Genomic DNA, 12,527 nt, shown 5'->3' with positions numbered 1-12,527 from the left:
ATCCACCACCACCACTACATCCACCACCACATCCACCACGACCACCACCCCATCCACCACCACCACCACATCCACCACTTCCACCACCACCGCATCCACCACCACCACCGCATCCACCACCACCACTACATCCACCACCACATCCACCACAACCACCACCCCATCCACCACCGCATCCACCACCACCACCGCATCCACCACCACATCCACCGCATCTACCACCACCGCATCCACCACCACATCCACCATCACCACCACATCCACCATCACATCCACCACCACCACCACATCCACCATCACCTCCACCACCACCACCACATCCACCATGACATCCACCACCACCACATCCACCACCACCGCATCCACCACCACCACCGCATCCACCACCACATCCACCGCATCTACCACCACCGCATCCACCACCACATTTATTTATTTAATTATTTATTTAAACTTTTACCGCGCACAGCTACCCACAGTGGGTTTCCCGGCGCTAGGGACAGACTGGAGAAGAATATATCAGATAGCCAGCATACAGGATCCAACTACTTATGTGAACAACAGCGTTTTCAGTGCTCTGCGAAAACGAAGAAGACTGGTCTCTAATTTAAGGGCAGTGCATTCCAATATTTGGGACCAAGATAGGAGAAGGAACGTCCCCCCATCCTTGCCAGCTTAAATCTTGGTATAGAGAAATTGCCAATTTCCGAGGATCGTAAGGTGCGTTTGGGCCTGTAAAGTTGCACCAGTTTTTGTAAGTAAGTAGGTGCAATGCCTTGCTCGATCCTAAACATGTAGCATAATGCCTTAAACTTTATGCGGCTGGAGATCTTCAACCAATGAAGATCATGCAAGGCAGATAGTGCAGAAGTTCTTCTAGGGACATTCTTCAAGAGTCGCGCGGCTGCATTTTGTACAACCTGCATTACTTTAACAGTGGCTACATCAGCACCCAAATATAGTATGTTGCCATAGTCCAGGCGAGATGTTATCAATGCCTGGACAACCGTTCTACGGGAAGGAATGGGAAGCATCCATAAGATCTTTTGTAGCCACCTGAGAGTAGAAAAACAGGTTGCTGCGACCTTAGTGGCCTGCTGCTTCATTGTTAACTTGTCGTCAATTTGAACGCCCAAGTTACGTGCAGCATGTGTGGGTACAGGAAGTGCACCTATCTCATTTGGCCAATGCTGAGGGCCCCAGAGGTTCTTATTGTTCCCCAGAATGACCACCTCTGTCTTCTCCCCATTCAGTTTGAGACAGTTCCTCTGCATCCAGTCCGCCACAAGAATGAGGCCCGACTTTAGTGCAGAGGTGTTATTCTCGTCTCGCCCTGATAGGGAGAAGACGATCTGGGTGTCAACATCCACCATCACCACCACATCCACCATCACATCCACCACCACCACCACATCCACCATCACCTCCACCACCACCACCACATCCACCATCACCTCCACATCCACCATGACATCCACCACCCCCACATCCACCACCACCACCACACCCACCACCACTACATCCACCACCACATCCAATACCACCACCACCCCATCCACCACCACCTCCGCATCCACCGCATCCACCACCACCACATCCACCGCATCCACCACCACATCCACCATCACCACCACATCCATCATCACATCCACCATCACCACCACGTCCACCATCACATCCACCATCACATTCACCACCACCACCACATCCACCTCCACATCCACATCCACCATGACATCCACCGCCACATCCACCACCACCACATCCACCAACGCCACATCCACCACCACCACCACATCCACCACCACCACCACATCCACCACCACCACATCCACCACCACCACATCCACCACCACCACATCCACCACCACCGCATCCACCACCACCACATCCACTTACACTTCCACCACCACCGCATCCACCCCCACCACATCCACCACATCCACTGCATCCACCACCAGATCCACCACCGCATCCACATCCACCACTTCCACCACATCCACCACTTCCACCGCATCCACCACCACCACATCCACCGCATCCACCACCACCACATCCACCACCTCATCCACCACCGCATCCACCAACACCACATCCACCATACCCACCACCATCACTTCCACCACCACATCCACCACCACTTTCACCACATCCACAACCACCACCACCACATCCACCACCACTTTCACCACATCCACAACCACCACCACATCACCACATCCACCACCACCACATCCACCACATCACCACCACATCCACCACCACATCCACCACCTCCACATCCACCACCACATCCACCATCACCACCACCACCACATCCACCACCACCATATCCCCCAGATTCACCACCACCACATCTATATGTGTGTGGCTATGTGTGTGTTTAGGTGCAAATGCAATGTTCTTGGATTTTCGTCACAATAAAATACACTGAACATAACCTTCACAAAAGTTATTTACAAACGTTTAAGCTATTGCCTTTATAAATTACAATAGCTTTTATTTAAGTATTAATTATTTACAAAATTAAAAGCCATTGTTATTTGTAATATCAATATATCTAAGTTACGTAAATACAACACACATTGCATTACAAATGCTATAGGTGTCACATTTGCAAAAGTTAAAACTATTGACATTGTAACTGACAAAGCTATTAATTTTGCTACTTTCAAAACCAACACATAAATAAAAAAAGTGTCATTTACAATACCAATAGCTCAAACTTTCCTAATGCGAGACCTATTGCATTTCCAATGCTTGTTAAAGAGTGTGAACTCGACTGCCCCGAAGGTATTGGAGCGCTTTACAAAAGAGCCAGTTCCATTACCCGAGGTAAGGTACATTTTTAGTTTTTCGGTGCGCGGAGAGAAAGTGATCCTGACACCATCCCTGTTTATTTATCATTTTCCCTCTACCTGACAAATTGGAGCATTATATTGTTGTTGTTATGTCCAGTGCTCCTATACGCAGGGGGCTGGGCCACAGGTTTGCTGATAAACGGATAGTGCGAGCAGTGCTCGGAATGCAAAACTCTGGAGAAGGGCGCCTGTGAATAGAGGCCTGCGGGAAGAGGGATGTGATGTCTCAGCGACTGGAAAGTACTTAACTGCTTTTTTCATAGTCTGTACAATATCTTAGTGTAGTAGTCGCACACATCATGTTGAAGTGTTATTGACTTGCATTGAATTGCATTTAGGCTTTTGGTGTTTCATTTACCAATTATACTTTTTGGTATATCTTTACTTGATTTTTTCAGTCATACAATTCGATTTAAATAGTAATGGTTTCCTTCCACTTCTCTATGCAGCTTTCTACAAACGCTCTGGCACTTGGTTGGGCTTCTTTGGCTGCATTTATTTATTCGTATTGATACCCTGATAATGTGTTATGCCTTTGTGAATTTTTATAATCCAAATGCAAGATTTTAACACCTGACATTTTCAACTATGGACATCAATATGCTATTATGAGTTGTTTCAATGCTTTTATTGTCATTTTTTATGTACCAAATAAAGCTCGATTTGATTTGAGTTGTTTCATTATCATCGGGCCATGTCATGTGAGCTACAGTAGTACCCAGGCTTTTATTGAGGGGTGGATCAGAGACCGACCCTTCTCTGTGCGGAGTAGTAAAATGACTGACCCTTCCAGATATACCAATATTTCTCTTTTCAGAGAAAATGAATGCAGGTAGCCACATGCAACTGAAAAGTTGCAGAGGTTATGTATTTATTTATTTATTGGTGTTGTATACTTATTGTCAGGCTTTACACAGCCAAATAATACAGAAGACACAAATAGAAAAGACTCGTAATGACAATAATACAATGCTAACACATTGGACTACCAAACATAGCTGACTATAAAGTTTGTGGTTGTACTTGGTATCTCAACTCAGTGCAGAAATAGTAAGAGGTGCGTTTTTAGGAATCATTGGAAACATTGAAGAGTAGGGTGAGTTCTCAAATAGCCCAAAGAAGAGTTCAAAAGTGAAGCTGACATATCAGTGAACATTTTAATTTGGGGAAAGAAGGACAAAGTTCGGGACTTACAGGTACAGAGAGGTTTTGCTTCTGAGTTCTCTTTGCCCTTCCAAGATGACAAGCTCAGAGTCGGCTTTAGCGCTGGTGGCGACTGGTGCAACACGACAATCACTTTTGGAGCCCCCATGTCCTATGACCCCCTCCTTGGATTTTCTCACTACCAGCTGAAAAAGTGCCCCCATCTCGCCTAGCATAAGATATTTCTAAGCACAGCGCCCCCCCTGAGGTCACAGCGCCCCTTCCACAGGTTAGCGCCCAGAGCGGCTGCACCAGTCGCACTGTCATAAATCCGGCCCTGGACAAGTTAATCTGTTATACAGGATGGATTCCTTAATTGAACGTCTTTGTAAGCCAGGGAATCAATCTTGAAGCTAAGTTTTCTACCATATTTAGAGAGTGTGTGTCTTGGAGAGCTGGTGAGAAGTGATCTCACTTTTTTTACATGATAACTGTACATCGCTGAAATGGACTAACAATTTCAGTGGGGCAAGTTTAGACAGGGCCGGCCTTAGGCATGTGCAGGCTGTGCACCTGCACAGGGCCACCAAATCCCAGGGGCCACCACATCAATATATATCCTTAATATAATAATCCTCTGAGGATGGATACATATTTGTGTGGGGGCCCCTGGCAGGGATTTGGTGGCCTCTGGCTCTATACTACTTCCAAACACCATGACCCTACCTCTTCACTGGCCTCCGCGCTCCGCCCCACCCGGACCCCCTCTTCCGGGGCCCCCTACCTATGCTCCCTGCCCAGGGCCACCATGAACCTAGAGCCGCCCCTGGTTTAGATTGTGGTAATCCTGCGAAACAGGTTTGTTTCACCTTACCGAGGGCATGACTACGATGCCTCGAAGTTAATAAAGCTGCTAGAAATCCTGCTGTGCACTTTAAGACTGTGTGATTCTGCGCCTTTGCACAATTCCCTGCAGCTAATTTTACAGAGTGCATGACTACGATGCCTCGCTGTTAACATCGCGTTTTAAACCTTGCTGTGTATTTTAAACTGTGTGATTCTGCGCCTTTGCATATTCCCTCGTTGATTCCTACCTATCTGACGCTTTCCCTGCCAGCGCCCCGGTCCACCACGGGATTTCCCGATTGCTGTGGAGGGCCCCGGCAAACTTTTGATGTTCCTCCCAACATTGGCTTCTGAGGGTCACGTGGGGCACGACACTCAGGCCCAATCCTATTTCAGGCACTATGACTTTCTCCACGCTGAGCGGACGCGTGCCGAAGTCGCTCCTAAGTCAAACCCGTCTGTGCCCGTCCGCGCTGAGTCTGCGCCAGGGGCCAGGGGGGCTGGTCCCTGCTCCACTCTCTCTCAAGTAAGTTATCACTATACCACCCATAACCTACTAAAATATAAGCCCCCTAGGAAAGCTTGCCATCATACTTTTGCCCCTGAGGCAATTCTTAATTCATACTGCGGTAGATGTAACCCCTCTCCGCGGAGAATATCCAATATCAGAAAGATGCCTTTAGACTCTATGATCCGTGGGTCCTCCCCTGTGGCAAATGAAGTAGGTTTCCTTATTAATGCAAGATCCCTCATTAAAAATAACATTGCCTTCCGGGATTTCGTCTCTTTGAGGAAACCTTCCTGGGTTTTTATAACCGAGACCTGGGCCTCGGAATCCTCTGGTCCTGACCTTATAAACGCAATTACTTCGGGTTACACCCTGACCAGGATGGACAGGTCTGGGCGTAGAGGGGGTGGGTTGGGAATACTGCATAAAGATTCCTTCATCTACCGAACTGAGCACCTTTCCATTGCCTCAGACTCTTTTGAGGCCATGTATTTTTCTATTAACTTCACTCCTACAGTTTCCTTTTCGGGTATCCTATTATACAGGCCCCCTGGCCCTAGAACTTTCTTCTGTCAAGATCTGATGAAGTTAGTTGAACCTTTCATTGATAGACCCAATCTCACTCTTCTAGGGGATTCTAATTTCCATTTAGAAAATCTTAGCTCCAGAGATACTTTATCCCTGGTAGAAACCCTGGACGCAAGTGGCATGACCCAACTCGTGGCATGACCCAACTCGTGGACAGTCCTCCTCACTCAGCAGGCCATACGTTGGATGGAGTGTTTTCTAATGACTCCAGATCGAAGACAGGTACCCCGATCCCCTTGGCCTGGCCAGATCATTTGGCTGTGCCCATTGAGCTTATAATACACAGCACAGCCCCCGCTCAATCGGATTCCAAGAAATGGGGACTTAAAAGAAATCTCAGGGAGACCAATATTGAAGCCCTAGCCCCATTTCTGTCTAGACTTAGCGCCTCCTTAACCCCTGCCACGCTGATGACGAGATCAGCTCGTCATGAGGTACACCTCTCGTACGCTCATGACGAGCTGAGCTTGCCCTTCTGGCATATAGAGTCACTGACTCTCCGCTGCACACAGAATTCAACCCGATCAGCACAGGAGATATCCTCACAGAAGCCCTTCCTGGCATGCGTGGTCACCAGCTCACCGTCACACACGGGCCCTAAGGCCCACTCATAATGGCAATATTTTCACGGCAGTCCGAATGGCATATGAGGTAGCCGGCTTCCAACCGCACACGAGCTACAGCACTCTGAGTCAAATCCACTTTATTCGGTTTTTGTTTCATAATTTAAAAAACCCATAAAAGCATAACACACAGATACAAAATACAAATATTTAAAATCTTTGCTTAAGAGGGAACCATCCATCATACAAATAATTAAAATCCACCCATCATATTATAATATATTTTTCACATGCAACCAGTAAAAGGATAAATTCATTTCTCTGTGACGTATTCATGTTCAACAGGATTGCTATGTGCAAAACAGGCAGGTGTCTTAAAAATTGGTTACGTTTTTCAGTGATTTGATTTCAGTTTTTAAAAATAATGCTATGTTTTATGAATAACAATCATTCTCCAATAATTGGAGTGAAAATAAGCCGGGCAACATTGTCTCAGACCCCACATTTTTAGGATTGGGATAATCCATCTTTTTCTATAAACCCCATAGAATTTACAGAATAAAACAATGTGTATTGTTGATTGTGCTGCAACGCCATCACATGGGCACGGTCCTAAGTTCCTCGACCAATCATTTATCACAGGAAATGAAACTAAGTGATAAAAACAATCTAATCTAAATCGAACCAATACAAATCTATCATATCCAGTTACCTGATAGGTCAAGTATGGTTGCATTCCTGAGGTTGATAGAATCCTCTGGTTTTGACAGACTGTGGACTTATGAGCCTCAATAGCATATCTTAATTCGTCCATGTGAAGCCTACATTGTTTTTTAAAATTTTCTCTAGAAATATTTTTCAACTTTAAAGGATTGTTAAAAAATTCAAGCTGTCCCAAGTCCATCATAAAATCTTTAATGTATTTCAGCCATCTAATATCTAGGGCTTGCTCTAGTTTAAGGGAATCACTTATAATGCTTTGATTGAATGTTGTCTTTGTTGACGTCCAAATACGATGCCACAGTAAAAGTGTCTGGACTCGTATTTTATCCGTTATATATTGCATCCCCAGCTCAGTGTTGCAAACGAACGTTGAAGTAGAGCGAGGGACTGCCAATACATAGCGGATGAAAGCGTTCTCTACTTTCTGATACATTACAATATCCCCAAATCCCTGCCCCATATAAAACCGCACAAACACATTTGGCCTCATATATCTTAATTAGTTCCATTGGTGGCCTCTTTCCTAGTTTCTGAGCGAAGTTTACAAGAACAGTCGTTGATTTCATAAATAAGACCCTTATAGCCTGTTTCCAGGAACCCTTGTTATCCATAAGGATACCCAAATAAGGATATGATTTTGTATTCTCAAGTTTTCCGCTACCAATAAAGATAGATTTCTCTTTCCTAGTAGCTTTCCTGCATGCCATTATGTAGGTTTTGTGTGGCATTTATCTTTAAATCTAAACTTTCCATATACTCGTTGTATTTATATAGGGCCCGCTGTAGCTCTATTGGTGTTCGGGCCATTATCACTGCGTCATCGGCGTAGAGTAGGGTTGGTTTGGGCCGATTTTGTACCTGAGGGAGGTCCTGGCACCCCTCCAACATCACCTTCTCTAAACCGTTTGTATACAGGGTAAATAAGTAGGGCGGCAGGACACAACCCTGCCCGACCCCCCTTTCTACAGCGAATGAGGTGGTGTTTTCTCCATTTGGTCCAAACCTTACCCTGGCTCTGGCATTAGAATATAAACCTCTGACCACTTGGAACAGGGCCGCTTCGACTTCCATAGCTTCAAGGGTTCTCCATAATTTCTCGTGGCATATACAATTGAAAAGCGGTGGAGAGATCAACGAAGGCCAGATACAGTCTCCCCTTTTTTGCCCTCGTATATTTTTTTGTCAGAATAGTTAAATTTACGCCCTGTTTTATGGTGCCCAAGCCTTCCCTTAAGCCAAATTGCAGGTCGGTCAATATTTTATTATCATCGGCCCATTCCTGAATACGATTTAGGATGATACGCCCCAACACCTTCCCCACCTTATCTAACAAAGAGATCGGCCGATAGCATGTTGGATTTAGTCTATCACCTTTTTTGAAAATTGGGACCATTGTTGACTCTGACCAAGAACCTATTAGACCAACTTTACAGGCCGCTACAAGTACCTGTTTTATAATGGGGCCCCATCGCTCTAAATTGTATTTAAATATGTCTATGGGGACCCCACCTGGTCCTGGGGCCTTGTTGCCTTTGCTGGCTTTCAGGGCAAGTTGGACTTCGTCCAAGGTAAAATTTATTTCAATCAGAAAGGACACTTTAGCGGGACTAAGTGATATGGGGCGATTGTTTTGCTGACAGAGTTCCTTCTTCTTCGCATACATTCTAAAAATGCTCCACCCATTTATCCAAACTAATAGCAATTTCCAGTCTCTGTGTTGTCTCAGATCTCATAAATGGAGAGTTGACCGCACGCCAGATTGCAGTGCTATCCCTATCTAAACTTGCCTTCTGTAAGTCGGCCCATGCGATCTTTTTTTAGTTCTTGCCTTCTTACTTTTAGGGCTTGATTATACATATTCCTTACTTGAGTAATTTCTACTTTTATGCAGGGCATTCTTTACGTTATTATAAGCTTTTGTGCAATTTTTATCAAACCAACCCACTTTCTGTCTTTTCCCCTTTTTTACTTCCTTACTCAGAGAGTCCCTGATAGAGTCTGTAATACGTGTATAAGCCCCCAATATGTCTTTGTATGGTGTAGACTCCTCGAGGCATTTGGTAATGTCATCCATACTTTTTCTACCACTACTTTCGTTATTTCAGAAGGCTCTATCTTGTTCCATTTTAGCGAGTACCCGTTTATTTTGTTTATTTCTAAATGCTGTAACTTTAGGGTACCTTCCTAACGTGATTTCTGCACGTTTCTTTCCACTGTTATCACCACGCTTTGGGGGAAGTGGTCACTTATTACATTTTTATGGGTTTTAAAACTTTGGACCCTTGTGGCCATCCTATTTGGAATTATTATAAAATCAATAATGGTATTCATCCCCCTGCCATGAAAAGTCTGGGAAAACTGTGTGGGCGGGGAAGTCATAACATTTGCAAAACTCATATCTAAAAATAACAATAATTCATTCAAGGCATTGCCCTGTACAGTATGAGAAAAATATGGGATACTGCATTCTCTCACATCCATTAGATCACACAGTGCATCATCACTATGTGGACACAAAGCAGTAGTAAAATCACCCCCCAAATCAATAGTAGATCGCCCCTATAATCATTCAAATTATTCGACATTGCTTCTTTAAGCTGGTTTAACATATCTATTACATCTTCCCTCTTTGCGTTGTTATAAAATTTACCAAAATTATTGTCTCCCTCAAGTCTATTTTCATGGTCAGGACTTGATAATTTGGTTCGGAGATGTTCATAAACACTTTCTTTATCCTTAACAAATTTGACAGATAGATACACAGTCCTCCCTTAGATCTCCCACTTAGAGAAGGTACAGCTGATGTGTTAAAGGTCTTATAGCCTTCCATGTGCAGTTCTTCTCGGGACCATGTTTCCTGTAAACACAATATGTCGAATTTTCTGACAAAGTTTATCCAGACCTGGTTTGATAGTTTGGATCGAAGTCCTGCTATGTTCCAGAAAAGGACTGCGATACTGTGTATGGAGTCAGTACCTTGTGTTCGTTTTTCAGTTTTTGGGGGAGTGGGTAGGGATCTAAATGTCAGATCAGTACTTTCTGCTATTTGGGGGAGAGCTGAATCTACTGCAGTCTTCCTAATATTTGTTCTATGTGTGCCCCTCAGACCCTGGGACTTTATGCCCTCCTCTGGCATATGAGGATGCCAGCTTTCTCTGCACACAGACAAGGCCCAAGAGACTCCACTCAACATGATTCAGCGCGGGACCTTGCTCCATCTAACACTCGACTCTTTCTCAGGGCACACTGATCTCGTCAAGCAGACAGGCGCTGGTGCTCCAGGGACCATGGTCTTGGATTTACTGGGTTATTTCTCCACATTCAGCTGCAAGACTAGCAGGCCTTGGTCTCCACTCCTAGTTTCAGGCAGAAGTATTGCAGAACGTCTCCCCCTCGCATAGCCTAACTGGTTACTTGACAGTTGATAATTTTTTGGATGTCACCAAATGTGATATAGAGTATGTTGGCGGTCTGCTTCATTTTGAAGTGCCCACTCCTTCTTCCAGAAAGCAGTCTGTCACAGCAGAAGTACCTCCAAAGCTGATAGCCCCACAAAATAGGCCAAGGGAGTGACCAGGAGTTTAAAATTGAATGTCAGCCCCAGTGATATGTGTATCAAAAGGTTAGCCTGGGCCTCAGTCCAACTCTTTATGATTGTCCTAACAGCCCCATCTCCTTCCTGATATATACCCCAAGGTCCCTTCCTTATGATGTCTTTCTACTGTTCCCCACACAGATTACAGGAATGCAGCAATACACAAATCCATCTGGGTGATTTCCTCTACCTTCACTCTCTATGTTTCACTGTGCAGCCCTGGGTCTCCCAAAATGGAACCCAGAGTCAACCATATATTGTACAACCCGTAGGCACAAATACATCATGTACATGCATATAAAATACACAAACTGCACAGCACTACATTCTTAATATATTGTTTCATTCACAAATACACATACACCCAGCACATGCACATCACACATGTAATGCGAAGCACTACATACCAAGCCATTGTATTCCAAGGCTGAGTTAAGCACACAGCAGCGGAAATTTTAATGAGTGGGCCAAGCCTCTGGGCCTCACTCCAGTGACACAGTTAAAGAGGACTTGTTTGCTACTACTGATCACTACACAGTCTGCTGCAACCACAGCGCTCCTGCTGCTTAACTCATGGATAAGGCAGAAGCCTTTCACCACTATGAGGTTAGCGCTTTGGGTGTCCCTCCAGGTCCAAGAAGACCACAATCTGTAAGACAGGCCCATGTCATGGCAAAACACGTATTATTTGTGTTTGCCTAAGACAACAAAAATCATTAGGGATCCAGACATCAGTACAGGTGAGCACTCAGAGCAGGGGTGCGTGTCCATTACCATTTCAAGGACTGTTCCGTCCCAAAAAGATCTTTTCAAGGCTATTTATTATAAATTAACAACTAAGGAGAATTGGGAGTAAAGTAGCTAAGGAAAATGTATTAAGTGATAATGTGAAGGATAGTCATGGAACAATGGTGGTAATTAAAGAGCTCTCTGCATTCATGTAATCACAAAAGACGTTCTGTAAATGTTTTTGTTACAGTTGCGTCAGTATTTAATAATTTTTTAGGGGAGAGAACATTCTAGAATATTATGGAAAAGCTGTGCGGAACATCATTAAGAGAGAAGCTGGGCATTCCCTAACTTCAGGAATTGGTACTGGGGCAGCAACACTACTTAGACTATGTTAATCTGTAAAACCATAACAAGTGTCGTGTCTGGATTTGGCTCCGGTGAACTGAGTAACTAGATTCACCAGTCCCAAATCATTTAAGATAATCAGTTTTAAGATGCTGAGATGCACCAAGAAGACAGTTTGAGAAATATCTCAGCACCTCCCTATTACTGAGATGGTTTTTCAAGAGCAACTATGGAACATTCCTACCCTCACACCACACCTATATTTCGTTTTAAGCGGGTACAGAAAACCAAAACAATGTTGGTCTTCACAGATATTCTGGAGGAGTGGAAGTTTCACATATGAGAATATCTTTTAGCATGGAGTATTGAGGTCTTTTTTGAATATCATGATAAAAAACTCCCCGAATAAAGGTAGAACTCAAAAGAGAAGCAAAGATTCCCCATAAGGAAAATAACAAGGGCCATGTATTTTGCATTGATGGTACCGATTCCCATCACTCCTTTAAAGGCTTAGGTCTGATAGGTTGCTTTCTGTTTATAACTGTTGCCTACTTCTCTGCATTCAGGATTATTATTGTATGGTATGTTTTATATTCATCATGAATTTTCATAGTGGGCCTTTA

At 44.4% G+C, this 12,527-nt stretch overlaps 1 protein-coding gene across 1 annotated transcript in view; it reads right to left on the bottom strand.

The window, feature by feature from the left end:
* The window catches only part of AGAP3 (ArfGAP with GTPase domain, ankyrin repeat and PH domain 3), a 1,596,783-nt gene that overhangs the window by 75,741 nt on the left and 1,508,515 nt on the right, over positions 1 to 12,527 (bottom strand). The window lies entirely within an intron of this gene.

This window comes from Lissotriton vulgaris, chromosome 10 (assembly GCF_964263255.1).
Source record: "Lissotriton vulgaris chromosome 10, aLisVul1.2, whole genome shotgun sequence".
Taxonomy (NCBI): Eukaryota; Metazoa; Chordata; class Amphibia; order Caudata; family Salamandridae; genus Lissotriton; species Lissotriton vulgaris.
The sequence above is the reverse complement of the archived record's forward strand: the minus strand, read 5'-3'. Positions and strand labels throughout refer to the sequence as shown.